At 39.0% G+C, this 20,079-nt stretch overlaps 1 protein-coding gene and 1 non-coding gene across 3 annotated transcripts in view; both read left to right on the forward strand.

The window, feature by feature from the left end:
• SEL1L2 (SEL1L2 adaptor subunit of ERAD E3 ligase) overlaps positions 1 to 20,079 on the forward strand; it is a 150,224-nt gene that overhangs the window by 7,197 nt on the left and 122,948 nt on the right. The gene's annotated exons all lie outside the window — the stretch shown is intronic.
• LOC111546536 lies at positions 10,180 to 10,288 on the forward strand. The gene has a single exon (XR_002732805.1). It is a non-coding gene; the product is annotated as a U6 spliceosomal RNA (small nuclear RNA).

Genomic DNA, 20,079 nt, shown 5'->3' on the forward strand with positions numbered 1-20,079 from the left:
CTTGCAGTGAGCTGAGATCCGGCCACTGCACTCCAGCCTGGGCGACAGAGCAAGACTCCGTCTCAAAAAAAAAAAAAAAAAAAAAAAGGCTAGTGCTAAAAGACCTAAGATTCATATGTCAAATTAGCCCTTGACCTCACTTATTTTTCCTCTCTTTGCCCCTCTACCCTATTGCTCAAGGCAAAACGGACAGGTCTATCCTTTTTCATTCAGATACACCTTGCAAGCTTGCATGTTGCCTTTTTATTCATTTTTTCACTTGATACTCATTATATTTTTATTTTACCTATATAAAATTATTGAGGAGGACATAACTATGCGATTGTCCCTGACTCTACATGCACCTAGGGAATTTCGTAAAAAGTTACTGAGATGATTTTTCCCTTTTGGTAAATCCTCAGGTTAAAATAGTTGAAAATGATGGGAGGAATGAACAGTCCATCCCAAAGTATATGGCTTAGAAAAATGGAAGGAAAACTAATTATGTTAAACTAGTCATGTGTTTTTTTCTCTCTTCACTCTATCAACTTAGCTGCTGCTTTTTTTTTTTTTTTTCTCTCTCTGAGATGGAGTCTGGCTCTGTCACCCAGACTGGAGTGCAGTGGCGCGAACTCAGCTCACTGCAACCTCCGCCTCCCAGGTTCAAGCAATTCTCCTGCCTCAGCTTCCCGAGTATCTGGGACTACAGGCGCTTACCACCACACCCAGCTAGTTTTTGTATTTTTAGTAGAGACAGGGTTTCACTCTGTTGGCCAGGATGGTCTCCATCTCTTGACCTCATGATCCACCCGCCTCAGCCTCCCGAAGTGCTGGGATTACAGGTGTGGGCCATCGTGCCCAGCCTGCTGCTGCTTTAAGGTAGTGTAAAATATATCACTGAGGCAGAGAAAAGGCACTGCCAGGAGTTCTGGCTATAGATCATCCAGAGTCCAAGGTTTCCTGTCTCCCATCTATTTCTTTTCTTTCTTGTTTATTTATTTAGATCTCGCTTAGAAACAATTTTTTCTTTTTTGAAAATTTTTATTTACAATGATAGAACTTGCTACTGTCTCAGAATATACTTTTTTTTTTTTTGGCAGAGTCTCATTCTGTCTCCTAGGCTGGAGTGCAGTGGCATAATCACAACTTACTATAGGCTCGACTTCCCAGGCTCAAGCATTCCTCCCACCTCAGCCTTCCAACTAGCTGGGACCACAGGCATGCACCACCATGCCAGGCTATATTTTTTGTAGAGATAGGATCTCGCTATGTTGCCCAGTCTGGTCTTGAACTTCTGAGCTCAAACGATCCTCCTGCGTCAACCTCCCAAAATGCTGGGATTACAGGCATGAGCCACCATGGCTGGCCCCATCTATTTCTTTCTAGTAGTAACTCTTATCATACACTTCTGTGATTAGAAAAGCAAAGTAAAACAACAAAAAGTTAACAGCAGCTCTCACAGACACACTCCACCTACCCAGCAGCTCTCTATCCCAGTTGAAAGAGGCACGTAGCTCATCAGTCTCACAGTAACCAGAGGCCAGAAAGCAGTTGCCTCACAATCATGTCTAGGTACCTGTCTGGTCCAGAAGGAGGCCACATAAAGACCAAGCCCTGGACATGTTGGAGAGGAAGCTGAGCCTAAGTAGTACAAGCAGGAAATATCCTACTGCTTCAGAAATGTTCTTGCTTCTACCAGTGCTATTTTGAATAACCTATGGAATTGAGGATTTCTAAATTACCTTTGCTTTCATTAAATTCTTTTATGTTGTACCTCTAACCAGGGAAAAGATACATTGCAAGTAACTGGAGCATCTCTCCTTGAAAAGAAGCAGGAGAGACCAGGTGTTATGATAGGATTGATGATTGCAAGAGAGAAGTTTGATAACTGTGTTATGTGAGGGGTCAGTAAGAAAGCACATTTCTCCTTTGTGAGTTTCCTGAAAGTTATAAGGATTTTTCACACCTTCGTATCTTAGATTCATCTGAATGGTTTCTGATTTTGTATTTTTTTCAGTGACAAATATTAATTGCATATTTATGGGGCACAATGTGATGTTTTGATATATGTATATGTTGGGCAATGATTAAGTCAAGCTAATTAACATATCCATCCCTTCATATAAGTACCATTTTTTGTGGTGAGAACATTTGAAATCTACTATTTTAGTAATTTTGAAATACAGAATACATTATTAACTATAGGCACCATGCTGTGCAATATCTAAAACTTATCTTCCTATTTGATTGAAACTGTACTCTTTGACCAACCTCTCCCCATTCCCCATGCCTCCCTCCCCAGCCTCTGGTAACCATCATTCTATTCTCTATTTCTTTTTTTTTTTTCTTTTTTTTTTTTTTTTTGAGATGGAGGTTTGCTCTTGTTGCCCAGGCTAGAGTGCAATGGCACGATCTTGGCTCACTGCAACCTCCGCCTCCTGAGTTCAAGTGATTCTCCTGTCTCAGCCTCCCGAGTAGCTGGGATTATAGGTGCACAACACCATGCCCGGCTAATTTTGTACTTTTAGTAGAGACGAGGTTTCACCATGTTGCTGAGGCTGCTGTCAAACTTCTGACCTCAGGTGATCCACCCGCCTTGGCCTCCCAAAGTGCTGGGATTACAAGTGTGAGCCACCGGGTCCAGCCTCTACTCTCTATTTCTATGAGTTTCAACTCTTTAGATTCCACATATAAGTGAGATCAGGAAGTATTTGTCTGTCACTTCCTGGCTTATTTCATTTAGTATAATCTACTCCAGTTTTATCCATGTTGTTGCAAATAGCATGATTTCCTTCTTTATAAGGGTGAATAATATTTCATTGTGTATATATACAACATTTTCTTTATCCATTAATCCATTGATGGACACTTAGGCTGTTTCCATATCTAGACTCTTGTAAATAATGCTGTAATGAACATGGGACTGCAGACATCTTTTTGACATACTGATTTCAAGTCCTTTGGATATACACCTGGAAGGGGGATTGCTGGATCATATGCCAATTCTTTGTTTGTTTATTTTTTGAAGAATCACTATCTATATTGTTTGACATAATGGCTGTACCAATTTATACTCCCACTCACAGTGTATAAGATTTTCCTTTTCTCTGGCCAGGTGTGGTGGCTCACACCTGTAATCCCAGCACTCTGGGAGGCCGAGGCGGGCAAATCACCTGAGGTGAGGAGTTTAAGACTAGCCTGGCCAACATAGTGAAACCCTATCTCTACTAAAAATAAAAAAATTAGCTGGGCACATGCCTGTAATCCCAGCTACTTGGGAGCCTGAGGCAGGAGAATAGCTTGAACCCAGGAGGCAGAGGTTGCAGTGGGCTGAGATCGCGCCACTGCACTCCAGTCTGGGTGACAAAGCAAGACTCTGTCTCAAAAAAGATTTCCCTTTTCTCCACATCCTCACCAACATTTATCATCTTTCATCTTTTTTCTAACAAGTGTGAGGTGATACCTCATTGTGATTTTAATTTGCATTTTCCTGATGATTAGTGATATTGAACATTTTCTCATATATCTGTTGGCCATTTGTATATATCTGTTGGCCATTTGTATGTCTTCTTTCAAGAAATGTCTCTTCAGGGTTTTTGCCCACTTTTTAATCAAGTTGTTTGTTTTCTTCCTATTTAGTTGAGTTTCTTATCTATTTTAGATATTAGTCCCTCGTCAAATGTATGGTTTGCAAATATTTTCTCCCAATTCATGGGTTGTCTGTTCAATCTGTTAATTGTTTTCTTTGCTGTACAGATTTTTAGTTTGCTGTAAATTCTGTTTGTCTATTTTCACTTTTGTTGCTTGTGCTTTTTGGGGTTATATTTCAGAAATTACTACCCAGGCCAATACAGTGAAGCTTTTCCTCTATTTTTCTTTTAGTAGTTTTAGAGTTTCTGGTCTTATGTATAAGTCTTTTTTATTTTTTTTTGAAATGACAAGTGACTGGGTTTTTTTGTAAGTAACTAGATTAAATTTTCTTCCATTGTGCCAATATGTGACCCAACATAGAGATTAAGTGCCAGTTTCAGGAAAATAAAGTTATATTTTTGTCAGCCATGAATATATGTCTTCCGAATACTTTCTCTTTTGTTTTTAGTTGATACATAAACATGCATCAACTTCATCAACGATGCAGAGTGATACTTTGTACATATATAGAATGTGTAATGATCAAATCAGAGTTATTAGCGTAGCACCTCAAACATTTATTATTTCTTTGTGTTGTAAACATTCAAAATCTTCTAGATTTTCCAAAATATGCAATAAGTCGTTAACCATATTTATCCTACAGTACCACAGAACACTAAAATTTATTTCTCCTATCTAGCTGTATTTTTGTATAAATTAACCAGCTTCTCCCTATCCTCCTCTCTTTCCATCCTTCCTATTATCTAATAACCACAATTCTACTCTATCACTTACATGAGCTCAATTCTTTCAGCTTCCACATATGAGTGAGAAAATGCGGCGTTTGTCTTTCTGTGCCTGACATTTCACTTAACATTATGTCCTCTGGGCTCATCCATGTTGCATAAATGACATGACTACATTCTTTTTTTCTTTTTTCTTTCTCTTTTCTTTTTTTTTTTTTTTTTTTTTTTTTTTGAGACAAGTCTCACTTTGTTGCCCAGGTCTGGAGAGCAGTTGCATGATCGCAGCTCACTGCAACCTCTGCCTTCTGGATTCAAGTGATTCTCGTGCCTTAGCCTCACCAGTAGCTGGAATTACAGGCATGCGAGATCATGCCTGGCTAATTTTTGTATTCTTAGTAGAGACCGGGTTTTGCCATGTTGGCCAGGCTGGTCTCAAACTCCTGACCTCAAGTGAACCACTCGCCTTGACCTCCCAAAGTGTTGGGATTTCAGGCGTGAGCCACTGCACCTGGCAATTTCATTCTTTTTCATGACTGAATAATATTTCATTGTGTATATTTTTATTTTTTATATTTATATTTATTTTATGTTTTTGTATTTTTGGTCATTTATCTGTTGATGAATATTTAAGTTGACTTCATATCCTGGTTATTGTGAAAAGTGCTGCAATAGACATGGGGGCACAGGTGTCTCTTCAGTATACTGATTTCCTTTTCTTTGGATAAATAGTAGTAGGATTGATGGATCATATGGTAATTCTATTTTTAGGTTTTTGAGAAACCTCTATACTGCTTTCCATAATGGCAGTACCCATTCACTTTCCACCAGCAGTGTTTAAATGTTCCCTTTTCTCCACAACCTTGCCAGCATTTGTTAATTTTTGTCTTTTCGATAATAGAGTCATTCTATTGTGTTTAGGTTTTTAATACATTTTGAGTTGATTTTTGTATGCCTTGTGTGATAAGGGTCCAATTTCATTCTTCTGCAGTGGACATACATTTTTCCCAGCACCATTTATTAAAGATAGTGTCCTTTCCTCATCATGTGTTTTGGCACCTTTGTTGAAAATCAATTCATAAATACACAAGTTTACTTCTGAGATCTCTATCCTGTTCTGTTGATCAATGTGTCTGTTTTTAGTCCATTATCATGCTGTTTTGATTACTATAGATTTGTAATATATTTTGAAGTCAAGTTGTGTGATGTCTCTAGCTTTGTTCTTTTTGCTTGTTTTGGCTGTTTGGGGTCTTTGGTAGTTTCACACAAAATTGATGGCTTTTTTTTCTATTTCTGTGAAAAATGACATTGGGATTTTGATGGAGATTATACTGAATCTGTAGACTGCTTTGAGTAATATGGACATTTTTACAATATTAGTTTTTCCAATCCATGAATATAAGACATCTTTTTATTTATTTATGCCTCCTTGAATTTCTTTCATCAAAGTTTTGTAATTTTTAGTATATAGATTTAAAAGCTTTCTATATCAAACAATTACTACTACTCTTTGAATCTATTCAGTAGGGTAGCACTTATTGGAGAGAGGACAGGCTTCGGCCCGGGGAGAGCTAGGTGAACAGACCCCCTTGCAGAACCCGTAAATGCTCATGCATCAGCTTTATCTCAGCTTTACTGAGGAACTCCCTGACATGTTCTTTTTGTCTGACAGGAATCACTCTTCCCAATTCCGACTCCACTTTTTTTTGCACATAAGGGTTCATAAGTCTCTCCCATTTTATGTATATCCCAAGAATTCTCTCTGCCAGTGATAGCCCTCTACCTGCTCCTAATGGATCCCAAGATCTATCCCCCATCAATTGAAACTGCCTTTTCAAAGAATGCCAACAGTTCATTGATTACCAATCCAGTGGCCTCTTGCTGTTCTTTCTGCTAACCTCTGTGCACCATGTGACATTACTCTCCATCTTCTTTTTCCCTCTTCCTCTGTAGAGCCATCTCAGACTCTTTCATGGGCTTATTTTTCTCAGTTCTCCTTTTAAATGTTGTGCCCAAGGCTCGGTGCTTGGCTTTCTTGCTCTTTGTATTTTATGCTTCTCATGCTCTCACCTAAGCCCCACACATTTGTTTACGTGTCTATATCTCAGACCCTCCTTCTAATCTCTAGACCAGCATATCCAGCTACATGATGATCATGAACTATGTATGCAGATTCCTTAAATCAACATTTATTATCAAAGTTACTTCCTCCTGTGTTTTTTCTCTTGTTAATGGCCTCAACTATCCTTCCCTGCTCACCTTGTTCTCAAGTACTCCAAATTGCATGATTATACAGTTCTAATTCCCCTAAGTATCGTTTAATTCAGTGTTTTAATGATAAGACTGAGGCCTACCATGGTGAAATTGCTTCCCCTGGGTCATCCTGCAAAGCCAAATCTAGAACCAGAATCTCCTAATCTTTTATATTTATTCATTCCCTTATTCTTTTACCAAATCTTGTCAATTCTACATCCTCAGGGGTTTCCCCACCTATACATTTTCACTGTCTCCATTGAAAATCTCATTTTAGTGTCTTTTAACTACACTAATACACTTCTAACTTGCTTTTCTCTTATCCACATACACTACTGCCAGAAATAATATTCCTCAACTCCAAATCTAATCATTATGTTCTCCTGCTGAGACATCCACTTTATATAGAATAAAGTTCTAATATCTTGTCCAGTAGTCAAAATCCTATATAATTAGATCCTAGCTTCCTTTCTATTTTGTCTTAGCTACACACGCATTTTATTTCAACCAATTCAAACTATTATTAGCTACTCAGTATACCTAGCTAACTCTCCCACTTGCATGTCTTTCTCAAGCTGTTCTGCAGACGGTCTGTCGACAGGAAAGGACTGTCATCCAATCTTCTTCTCCATCATCGACATAAATCTAAAGTATAGTATCTTGTTCATCTTTTAAGGTCTATCTCAAGTTCTACTTCCTCTTAAAAAAAAAAAAAAAAATAGACCCAGCGCGGTGGCTCATGCCTGTAATCCTAGCACTTTGGGAGGCCGAGGCCGGTGGATCATGAGGTCAGAAGATTGAGACCAGCCTGGCCAATGTGGAGAAACCCCGTCTCTACTAAAAATACCAAAATTAGCTTGGTGTGGTGGCGTGAACCTGTAATCCCAGCTATTCGGGGGGCTGAGGCAGAAGAATTGCTTGAACCTGGGAGGTGAAGGTTGTAGTGAGCAGAGATCATGCCACCATACTCCAGCCTGGCAACAGAGTGAGACTCTGTCAAAAAAAAGGAAAAAAAACAACCCTTGGTGGCTCATGCCTGTAATCCCAGCACTTTGGGACTTTGGGACTTTGGGAGGGTGAAGCAAGAAGCAAGAGGATCTCGAGCTCAGGAGCTCAAGACTAGCCTGGGCAATATAGTAAGACCCTGTCTCTATAAACAAAAAACAAAACAAAATTTTCCCAACCCCTTCCAAGTAGCACATTGTGCCTTTATTGTCCTCTGCATCAGAGTCTCATAATTGAGTTAGTTTTTAACTCCCTTAGCAGATTGCTAACTACGTGATTACAGAGATGGTGTTGTACTTGCCTTTTAGATCTCCTTTAGCTCATTGTAGAACTTGACATTTAGTAGATGCTCAGAAACACTTGTAAAATTAAATAGTAATTAACATACATGTAATGCTATACTTTGTAAAATACATTCCTAAAACCTGTGGAGTAGGTCATTCAAATGTTTTTATTATTCTAAATTTATAGATATTTAAAATTCTGAAGAACAGAGTTTAGTAAGACCTGAATTCTCTGGTGGGAATCAAAGGTTTTTACTCTGTATTACCTCTGTTATTCTAAGTCTGAATTCTCCAAAGGACCGTGCTGTGTATTTTCCTCACAATCATATTTACTTGCCTCAGGCTGTTTGTGCATATTATTAAACAGCCAGATGAAAAATTAAAAATTCAATCAATCATCCAAATATTTTTAAATGTAATATACATATGTTTGCTTTCATATAGAACAAACAGCCAGGTGATTGATCAAGCTATTTGCTTTTCAACCAGTTGTTTTCGCAGTATGATTATTACATAAACTCTAACAGTGATATTTCATCAGTTTTTTGTAGATTTTCTAATTTTACTGGATTCTTCCATTTATTTACTATAGTCATCTAGTCCTATTTATATAATTTATCAGCCAATAAAATATAGTAAAAAAAAAAAAACTGGTTGTTATGACTTCTTTAAGCCTGTTCCCTCAGACTTGGAACCAAGATTATAATGCCAGGATTGAAGAGAATATTCTAAGATTGGATAAAAAGTGATTTACACCCTGCAGCTTCCATGCTTGAGAGATTTAGGGAGGAAAAAACAAAAACACATTAACTCTGGAAACAAGCAGGAGTGTCTTTGAAATCATCAGGAATTCCCAAGAGACAAAATAACAGGTGGAATTGAATTGAAAGAGAAAACTTTTGCCCGAAATGTGCAAAAGAGAATACTGCTAAGAAAGACGTAAGGGTAGGTTCAGGGAAAAAAAGAAGGAGCCCTGGAGCGGTGGCTCACGCCGGTAAGCACTTCAGGAGTTTGAGGCGGGTGGATCACCTGAGGTCGGGAGCCTGGCCAACATGGTGAGACCCCGTTTGTACTAAAAATACAAAAATTAGCCAGGCATGGTGGTGGGTACCTGTAATATCAGCTACTTGGGAGGCTGAGGCACGAGAATCTCTTGAACCCGGGAGGTGGAGGTTGCAGTAAGCCAAGATCGCACCACTGCACTCCAGCCTGGGGGACAGAGTAAGACTCTGCCTCAGAAAAAAAAAAAAAAAAAAAAAAGCAGTAGGAGCAGCCTAGCAATTCTGACCCCTACTCCCCTCTCAACCGCCACTACCACCATATACAGAGGAAAGGGCAAGACTTAGGAAAGGCTACGTTGCTAGGTTGTTGGACCAACCCTCCTACTGAAATAAAATTATACATGTAAAATACAAACTTCTTAAATGCATCAGAGAGTTTAGAAGACAGTGAAATACCAGATAAAAAATCTAGGGAAAATCTAGAATCTAGAGAAGTAAGCACAAGTGCCCCTGAGCAGGGCCAAGATTTGCTCCCTCCTGGCCCCAGCCGTGCACCTGAACATCAAAGCCCCTGTGCTAGACAAGTGTAGACACTGGTTTTAATGGCCACACACAGAGGATAGAATCCAATACTCTAGACCCGTCCAAGGTGAGAAGTCCAGTAAGAGACCTTTTCAACATTAACCTGGGACCAGAAAATGCTCTACCCTTAAAATAAGGGCACACTACCCCTTCCCAAGTCCAGGGATCAATAGGACTTAACTTCTGGCAGAGCAAAGAGAAAAGGAAAAAGAAAAATATGTATCTCTGAGAAGTTGTGTGGTCATGTGCCAGCCCTCACAGCTTGGGTTTCCATTGCTTAGGGATTCCCAGGCACCCCAACCCTAGAACTAGCTCTAAGGTTAGATCTAGGCACCTAGGTTAAACGTCAGGAAACTGGCAAAAGTAAATTCATGTTTTCTCCATGGAAAGACAACTTTATCACAGGCCTCAAAGAATCCACTCTGATAAAGTTTGCAGTACACAGTCAAAAATAAGTGCAAAAGGAGACAAATCGCTATTAGGTGGGAACATTTGTGGTCGGCATTTGTGCCAGAGATATAGACTGAGACTGCAAATGGCTAGTGATATTCATGGAGTCTCTATTCCTAGAAGACTAGCTCCTGTTACACTCTGATAGCACACCCTGCAATACCCGCAAAGTCACTGGTAGAAAGCTGAGGCAATTCATTATAGCATTCACAGAGAGATTAACAGGGAAAATCCAAGCCTAACACGAGGACATTAGGACTCAGCAGTGCCTACATATTCTACAGTTTGAACAATTCGGAGAATATTGGCATGGCCCCTGCACAAGGGTGACCCGCAAATTTGTGAAGCATTCCATATTTTTTAAAAAGCAAACATTTGAAAACTTTAAAACATAAAATACCGTAATATATATTTAGAGAGTTTACTTAATCCATGAAACAAGAACAGGCTTTAATGAAAGAAAAAAGATATGTTAGAAATGAAATATCTGATAGCAAAAGTAAAAACCTTAAGGCTGAATAGCAAAATTGTCATAGCTGAAGAGCAACCTGGATGATCAAGATCAAACTGAGAAATTCCCTCAGATCATAATACAAACAGATAGGGAGATGATACATATGAAACAAAGGTTAAGGCACTTGGAGGATACATACAAACATTACAATATCCATACAATAGGATTTCCAGAAAGAGAAAATAGAACTCAGAGGAAAAATAAATCAAGTAAAATTCCCTAGATATGAAAAAAGACTCAGGTTTTTACATTAAGGCCCACTTTGTGCCAAGCAAGAAGACAGGGAAAAGACCCGCTCATAGAAAATAGTGGTAAAATTTTAGTACTTTACGGATAATAAGAAAATCCTAAAAGCTTCTAAAAAGAAAAACATGTTATTTACTAACAAAAAGCACCCTCTTGACTTCAGATTATTTAGCCACACTGAGTAAAAGAAGACACTAGAGAAATATTTTCTAAAATACTGAGGTGAAAATGATTTTGAACTTAGAATTCTATAATCTGACAATCAGACAAGTATAACGACATTTTCAAACATGAGACATTTTCAGACATGAATGGATTCAGAATATTTATCACCCACAAACCCTAGCTGAAATAATAGCTAGAAATGAAGTGAAAAATGAATCCAAGAGAAGACTGGAAGTCAGTGGTAAACCAAGTAACCTTTAAGACTTAGGATAAATCTAAATAAAGGTTCATTTTATTTTTTAGAAATACAATAATCACAAAGATTTATTTTTTAAAATCCTTTTCACAGTAGCAACAGATGTTATAAAATAGCTAGGAATAACTTTAATGAAGGTGGGGTAAAATATCCAGGGAATGAAAATTAAAATGTATCTGGAGAACATTAAACAAAGAAACCTGAATAAATTAAAGCTGTACATCTAAATGAACCTGTGCTGTAAATATGCCAAGTTTTTGTAAATTAACATTTCCAATCAATTGTAAATTAACAATTCCAGTCAAAATATCAACATATTTCTAAATGAATCTGACAAGCCTATTCTAAAATTCATCTAGAAAAGAAATTATGCTGGAATTCCCAAGATAAGTTACACAAAGAGGAACACAGAGGGTGTGTGTGTGTGTGTGTGTGTGTCCCAATACACACAGAGAAGTTCCTGCTCAACCAGATAGTAAAATATGCAATTATAAATAGACAGTAATTAGATATACAGTAATTAGGATATTGCCAGAAGAATAGAGGAGTAGATCAGGAAAACAGAACAGAGAGTTAAAAACAGACCAGTGCATGAATAAGAATTTAGTACTTGAAAGGACGTTTTTAAATGTAATAGGAAAGAGATGAATTATAATGATTGCTAGTGACAAATTGTCCATTCATTTAGGACATAACGGTAGATCCCACTTCATACGAATCACAAAAATGATCCAGATGGATTAAAAATGTAAATTGTAGCCAGGCACGGTGGCTCATGCCTGTAATCTCAACACTTTGGGAGGCTGAGGTGGGTGGATCACCTGCGCTCAGGAGTTCGAGACCAGCCTAGGCAATATGGTGAAACCTCATCTCTACCAAAAATACCAAAAAAAAAAAAAAAAAAAAAAGAAAGAAAAAATTAGCTAGCTGTGGTGGCATATGCCTGTGGTCCCAGCTACTCAGGAGGCTGAGGTGGGAGGATCTCTTGAGCCTGGGAGGTAAAGGTTGCAGTAAGCTGAGATTATGCCACTGCACTTCAGCCTGGATGACAGCATGAGACCCCATCTCAAAAAAACAAAACAAAACGAAAGTACATTGTAAAAGCAAAACTATAAAAATACTTTAAGGAAATACATGAAAATATAGATTCAAATGCTTGGTAAGAAAACCTTCTTGAACAAAACACAAACAAAAGGTTATAAGTGAGGAGAGAATGTATAATTTTCTCTGCTTCAAGATTTAAGACCTCTATGGTGAAAAGGATACAATAAATAGTTAAAAGGCTGAAAACAGACTGAAGAATATATTTACAACATACACACTGAATCAAATAACATCCAGAATATATAGGGAATTCCTAAAGATTTTTTTAAAAAAGAGCCTGATAGAAAAATGGGCAAATGACCTAACAGTCAGTTCCTTAGGGAGGAAATATAAATACTCCCAAATGTGAAAAGATGGTTAACTGTGCCAGTAATCATGCAAATGAAAATTAACAATGAGACACCAGTGTTATCACAATACATTGACAAAAATTGAAAAGTGCCAGTTATGGTGAGAAAAAGTTAATATTCCTATATAGTAACATATATAGTATATATAGGAATATATAGGAATATTTATTTCTATTAATTAATATGTGTGGCAGTATTTTTTTTTTTTTGAGATGGCGTTTCACTCTTGTTGCCCAGGCTGGAGTGCAATGGCACGATCTTGGCTCACTGCAACCTCTGCCCCCACCGGGTTCAAGTAATTCTCTTGTCTCAGCCTCCCAAGTAGCTGGGATTACAGGCACCTGCCACTACGCTTGGCTAATTTTGTATTTTTAGTAGAGACAATGTTTCGCCATGTTGGCCAGGCTGGTCTCCAGCTCCTGACCTCAGGTGATCTGCCCACCTCAGCCTCCCAAAGTGCTAGGATTAGAGGTGGATTAGAGGTGTGAGCCACCGCACCCGGACTTGGCAGTATTATGTATAACATACATATACTATGTGTGGAAGTAGAGTAGTAGCTTTTTGGAATGCCAATTTGGCATTATCTATTAATATTTAAAATGAGCATACTACCTCTCAAATGAGCAAATTTACTTCTTGTCCACCCTAGCAAACCCTCATACCTGTTTTATAGGAAACATGTTCAAGGTTATCCCTTACAGTATTGCTTGTCATAGCAAAATAATGAAAAACATCATAAATGTCTATCCATATTTAATAATTAAATGGCATCCACTGTTGTAGAGACAACTCTCTTCCAACCTTGAGATTCTGGATTTTATTTCATGGTATGTCAGAAGACAATTCCAAACTTGAGATTCTTTGACTCTAAGTTTTGGATTGTAACTTAAAAGACAGTTTGGTCAAATTTTAGATCCAGCAGCAGAATGACATGCTGTGTTATAATAAAAGTATTTAATCAAACAACATTTTAAATTAAGAAACTGTGCAGGGTGCTAGTGGCAAACTTAAAAAAAAAAAAAAAAAAGAAAGAGGATGGAGCACTTTCTTCAGAGATCTTACAATCCATAGAATAAAATTCAATATATGATTGGGTGCTAACGTAAGTGACAAGGGAGTACCACTTCCTGAAGATGTACCAAGAATGGATGGGTCATTGAAGGCAGTAGTATCCAGTGAGACCTACAGGTAGGAAGGCAAATTTATTTAGTCATTTAACAGATATGTATTAAGTATCAATTATAGGACAGGAACTATGGTAGGCATCTGGCTCTAATGTTGAAACAGGAAAGACATGTCCTGGAAGGATGAATAGCAATTGGATATTTGGAAAAGAACAGGAAAGCATTCCAAATTAGAAGTACACAAATAAGTAAAATACATGGGTGTGAGAATGAGTAGAATGTACATATGGGGTAGGAGGATACTACCACTTCAATAAGAGCAGGGTGCAGTGGGAAATGAATTGGTTAAGAAAAATAAGATTATTGAATTGGATTATTGAAAGGCTTAAATTGTCAGACAGAAGAAATTAAAAGAAACTTTACTGAGTGCTAGCAAATGTCAAGCACTTTCACATCCATGATCTCATTTAGTTCTGAGAATAACTCTTCCCACTCCCCACCCACAACTGTGCAATTCAAAGAAAAACAAAACACAACAATGTTTTGCCTGTTCATGGGGATGTTGGCATGGAATGAGTAAAACATGATGGAAGCTTGAGAAAATGACGATCCCCTTGACAGCGACAGAAAATTGGAGACAGGAAGGTGACTTGGGTGGGGGCACATGAGAAATAATGATTTAGTTTGTGGGGACATTAAGACTTAGAAATGACAGGAATATATTCAGGCCACCTTGCTGCCTATTTAATCATATTGCAGCCACTTCAACTACTGACAACAAAACAAGTAGTTTGAGTGTCTTCACTCTTCATCACAACCCTAAGTGGAAACCTTCTATCTATTGCAAAATTTCAGCCTTTCAACTAAAGTCACTCTGTATCTCTAAGCTTAAAAGCTTTAGTGCCCTATTTCTAGAGGACATAATCACATCTTACACTCACCATTAACAAAGCCTTCATACTTTGTATGAATAGAATTAACTAAGTTAATGTATCCATTATACATTTTAGTTCATAAATTTGAGCATGCAAGAAATACAATTTTTTCAACATTGGAATGTAATTTCTGTTTAATGTCAAGCTAATACGTTTAATTTCAAGCTATTGTGTTAATTTCTCTTTACCACCTCTTTAGCTGTCTCCCTACTCCTAGTCCAAGGAATGTTTTCTCATTTTGGGAAGAGAGCACAGAAAGCCTTGCAGTTACTTTGATGTTATATCCCAGTTATTCTACATTTATTCTATTGTCCAGATTGTAAGTCCTTTCTTTTCTTCCAACAACCAAGAAAATTTATTTCTTTCTACCACATCATTATTTTTTTCTGAAGCAATGAGCAACTCACTGACTAAATTGGGAAAAGGCCACAGGTACAAAAAAGTACCAAGAAAAACCATCAGTTAATATTGTCATCAGTTAATATGTTCCACCACATATTCTCACCTATAATTTGCATTTCTCCAAAAAAATTTCTCACCTAATCAAGAATTAATCATAAAAATAACATTTATTAGGCACTTGCTATGTGCTAGGCACCGTGCCAGGCACACTGCATAAATTACTCAACTATCCTTCAAGGTTGCTCTTAAGCTCTTTACTTGTATCTACAGGAGGTAATTAGGCTTCTGGAAGGAACACTCTCAGCAAAGCTCCGTTATTTGGCCTTCTCTACTCAGTTAAACTTCATAAAAATTAAAATAAGTAACAGAACTATTCCAGAAAAGAATAAATAAAAGCCTAGTCCCCAGTAACTTTAGTTTTTATGGAAATTTTGCTATCTTTGCACTTGAAGAAGGAAGTGATGAGGAATAGAGAATAAAAGACCACAAAATATCTTTTCAAGACACTGACACTAAATTATAGACTGTTTCAGAGCATCTGCTATATCTTAATGTATATAACTAAGCCATTAGCCTATTACCAAATGTATAACAGTACATCAAAATGTATCTGTATTTAGAGACCTTGAAATATCCAGGTCTGATCTAATTATGCAGAAATAATGATTGTAAATCACTTATGTTAAGAGAGGAATGGAATAGCCTCTTTCTACACATGCAGTTCTTGCTGTATGGATGCTACAATTATTATATGACTGAGACGGCTCTCTAGGGAACCAAGGTGTTGTTCTCAGAGCATAGAGGTTGGGGGCAGTAATGCCCATCACCCTCATCCTGTCAGGGCTCTGGGGAAGAGAAAAGCTGTGTCCTTCAGAATGGGAAGAGCTTAGGTGAGTGGCAGTTAGAATTTGTATTCTTGCCCTTAATGCCAGACAGAGCCAGGTGTGAAGGAAAGTTGCCCCCATATGGTTGAAAGTAAGATGGCACTCCCACTAGCGAGTAGGGAAAGGTTCCTGTGAAATTCTACCAGGAAAAGGAATGAGCTGGGACCAGGCAGAAGGCAGTTGAGATATTATAACCAGAGATGTGTCAGTGTATATTGAACTGTGTCTACGCCTTTTATATATTTTTTCTTCTTTCTTGAATTACTAAATCTGTTTTGAAAATGCCAGTCAGTTTTACACGTGGTAAGCGTAACCAAGAAAAGAGGCTGCTAGGAAAAGGGGGTAGGAGCACTCATCAGAGTGAGAAAAAGCCAGAGAGAAAGTAAAGTTCAGCAGGAGCTGCTTCTTCCAGGGCTTACAAAGTGTAGCTTCTTCACTTTATTTCAATAAGGGAAGTGCTTTTCTCACAGATGCTAATGCCACTTCCTTTAAAAAGATAGGTTTCGACTGGGCACGGTGGCTCACTCCTGTAATCCCAGCACTTTAGGAGGCTGAGGTGGGGGGATCCCGAGGTCAGGAATTCAAGACCAGCCTGGTCAATCTGGTGAAACCCCATCTCTACTAAAAATACAAAAATTAGCTGGGTGTGGTAGCGTGTGCCTGTAGTTCCAGCTACTTGGGAGACTGAGGTAGAAGAATTGCTTGAACCCGAGAGGCAGAGATTGCCGTGAGCTGAGATTGTGCCACTGCACTCCAGCCTGGGTGACAGAGCGAGACTCCATCTCAAAAAAAAAAAAAAAAAAAAAAAAGGTCTCTGGTAACAGAGAAAGAGAGGGGAACGTACATTTATTATTAAGGTGCCATGTATTTAATAAAACACCAAACAATTTAAACTTTGATTCTATTCGGTCTTCACACATACTCCGAAAGGTAGGAACCGTATTTCTATTCCCATTTTACAGAAAACTGAGGCTCATGGAGGTTAAATAATTTAATAATTTATCCAACTTCTTCACATGGTTAAATAAGAAAACATGAAATGACCATTTCTAAACATCATTTGGTGGCGGGACACAGTGGCTTACACCTGTAATCCCAGCACTTTGGGAGGCCGAGGTGGATGGATCGCCTGAGGTCAGGAGTTTGTAACCAGCCTGGCCAACATAGTGAAACCTTGTCTTTACTAAAAATACAAAAATTAGCTGGGTGTGGTAACGGGCGCCTATAATCCCTGCTACTTGAGAGGCTGAGGCAGGAGAATCGCTTGAACCTAGGAGGCAGAGGTTGCAGTGAACTGAGATTGTGCCACTGCACTCCAGCCTGGGTGACAGAGTGAAACTCCATCTCAAAAAAAGAAGAAAGAAGAAATTAGAAAGAAGAAGAAAGAAAAGGAAGAAGAGGGAAGAAGAAAGAAGAAAACAAACATCCATTGGTGATGTCCAAAAATAAGCATCTCAAACATTAAACTAATAAAGAACCTAGAGTCGTACATGCATACCTTGTTTTCTTGCCCTTCATTTTATAGCACTTCACAGATACTGCATGTTTTACAAATTGAAGGTTTGTGGCAACCCTGTGTTCAGCAAGTCTATCAGCATCATTTTTCCAATGGCGTATGCACATTTCATGTCTCTGTCACATTTGGTAATTCTCATAATATTCCAAAAGTTTTCTTTATTATTATATCTCTTACGGTGGTCTGTGATCAGTGATTTTTTTTTTTTTTTTTTTTTTGGTACCAGTATCGCTCTTGTCACCCAGACTGGAGTGCAGTGGTGGAGCAACCTGGGCTCACTGCAACCTCCGCCTCCCAGGTTCAAGCAATTCTTCTGCCTCAGCCTCCTGAGTAGCTGGGACTACAGGCGCCTGCCACCACACCCAGCTAAGTTTTGTGTTTTCAGTAGAGACACTGTTTCACCATGTTGGCCAGGATGGTCTTGATCTCTTGACCTCGTGATCCGCCTGCCTCCGCTTCCCAAAGTGCTGGGATTACAGGCATGAGCCACTGTGCCCAGCCAGAGACTTGTAGGTTTTTAAGGAGATGGGTGTCTTGATGAAAACAGTACTTAGGGAAAATTATTCTGAAGGTAGAAGGAAATTAGATTAAAATGAGAACAATTATAATTAAATCTATTAGGAGGCTATTGTATGAATGCAGGCATGAAATGACTGGGTCTGATTTATGCTGTGCTTTCCTCAGAAAACTAAGTACTCACCCAACAAAAATCCCACTGGGAGAATTTCCTCTGGGCCCTTGTAGTGTAAATCCTCTCTCTTCTACGTTTCGCCAATTTTCTCCCCATTCCTAGTACTTACTGTCTGCACACTTCTAGTCATTTATTCCCAGTCTGACCTGCTCTCGTAACTTAGTTCCAGGTTTTAGAATCATCCTTGTTGCCAGGTGGGCCTCTTACTATTGGTCTCACCTCTGTCAGCCTGAGTGAGTGTCTTCTGTGGATTCTCCTGTTACCTGTGTTGTTCTGCTTTCCGTTCATCACAGTGTGATTCCCAGGGCTTTACTTCTTAAGTGGCAGCCCATGTGGAAATCAGCACATTATCCCTTCCTACTTCCTGACCTCCTGCACCCACAGTTGTCCACTCCAAACTCCCCACTGGCCCAGCTCAACCCTCAGATCATGCCAGAGAGAAGAGGTGAGAACTGAGCATTGAGAAATGCAAAATCATTAGGGGACTCAAAATGAAAGAGAAACTCTCAAATAGGGGTTTGAAAGGAAGAAGAATATTTGAGATACTATAAAGTCACAGAAGCTGGTGTACAACAGAGTCTAAAAAGAAAGACTGTAAAACTAAGCAAACATGTCTAGGGGGAAGATGTCATTGAATGAGACAAGAAAAAGAGGTCATTACTGGCCTTTGAGAAAGAAGTTACCTATGTGAAAAGGTTAAAAGCTAGATTTCAAGGACGTAAAGTAGAAAAAAGTCTATCAAGAAGCACAGGCGGCCGCCAGCACTTTGGGAGGCCGAGGCACATGGATCACCTGAGGTCTCAGGAGTTTGAGACCAGCCTGGCCAACATGGAGAAACCCTGTCTCTACTAAAAATACAAAATTAGCCGGGGGTGGTGGTGCCTGCCTGTAATCCCAGCTATTCGGTAGGCTGAGGCAGGAGAATCACTTGAACCCAGCAGGCGGAGGTTGTGGTGAGCTGAGATTGCGCCATTGCACTCCAGCCTGGGCAACAAGAGCGAAACTCTGTCTCAAAAAACAAACAAACAAACAAAAAAAGATAGAAGATAGCAAAGCATACCACTCATTTACAATATGCCCAATGAAAAAGGGCAGGTTGCATTTGGGGGTGGGGTGGGGTAGGGTCCTTGGGCTGGCTCTTCCCATGCTGTCAATTTCTTACACAAAAGCAAAGATTGCAGAGACTCCAAATTCAAACTTGGCCTCCCAGGTTTTTAATAAAGATATATTTGACAAAATAAGGGGATAGAACATATTTTGTTTGTTAGCTTGATTGATGACATTTAAATATTTAGACATATAGGCCGGGCGCGGTGGCTCATGCCTGTAACCCCAGCACTTTGGGAGGCCGAGGTGGGTGGATCACGAGGTCAGGAGCTCAAGACCAGCCTGGCCAACGTGATGAAACCCCATTTCTACTAAAAATACAAAAAAAATTAGCTGGACATGGTGGTGTGTGCCTGTAATCCCAACTACTCAGGAGACTGAGGCAGGAGAATAGCTTGAACCCGGGAGGCAGAGGCTGCAGTGAGCTGAGGTCGCACTTTTGCATGCCAGCCTGGGTGACAGAGCAAGAGTCCATCTCAAGGAAAAAAATATATATATATATTTAGACATATAGAATGTGGACTCTCATTTATATTCCTACACTAGGTTGTGCAAATATTAGGGTCAGGCCTCTGGTAACGGGGTGAAGATAGAGGAAAATCGGGGTTTTTTTTTTGCTTTTTATTTGTTATTCTCATTTTTATTTTTATTTTAAATTTTTGATATGGAGTCTCACTCTGTTTCCCAGGCTGGAATGCAGTGGTTCAATCTCAGCTCACTGCAGCCTCTGCCTCCCGGGTCCAAGCAATTCTCCTGCCTCAGTCCCCCAAATAGCTCAGACCATAGGCATACACCACTATGCCTGCCTAATTTTTTTATTTTTAGTAGAGACGGGGTTTCACCATGTTGGCCAGGCTG

Source organism: Piliocolobus tephrosceles, chromosome 20, assembly GCF_002776525.5.
Source record: "Piliocolobus tephrosceles isolate RC106 chromosome 20, ASM277652v3, whole genome shotgun sequence".
Taxonomy (NCBI): Eukaryota; Metazoa; Chordata; class Mammalia; order Primates; family Cercopithecidae; genus Piliocolobus; species Piliocolobus tephrosceles.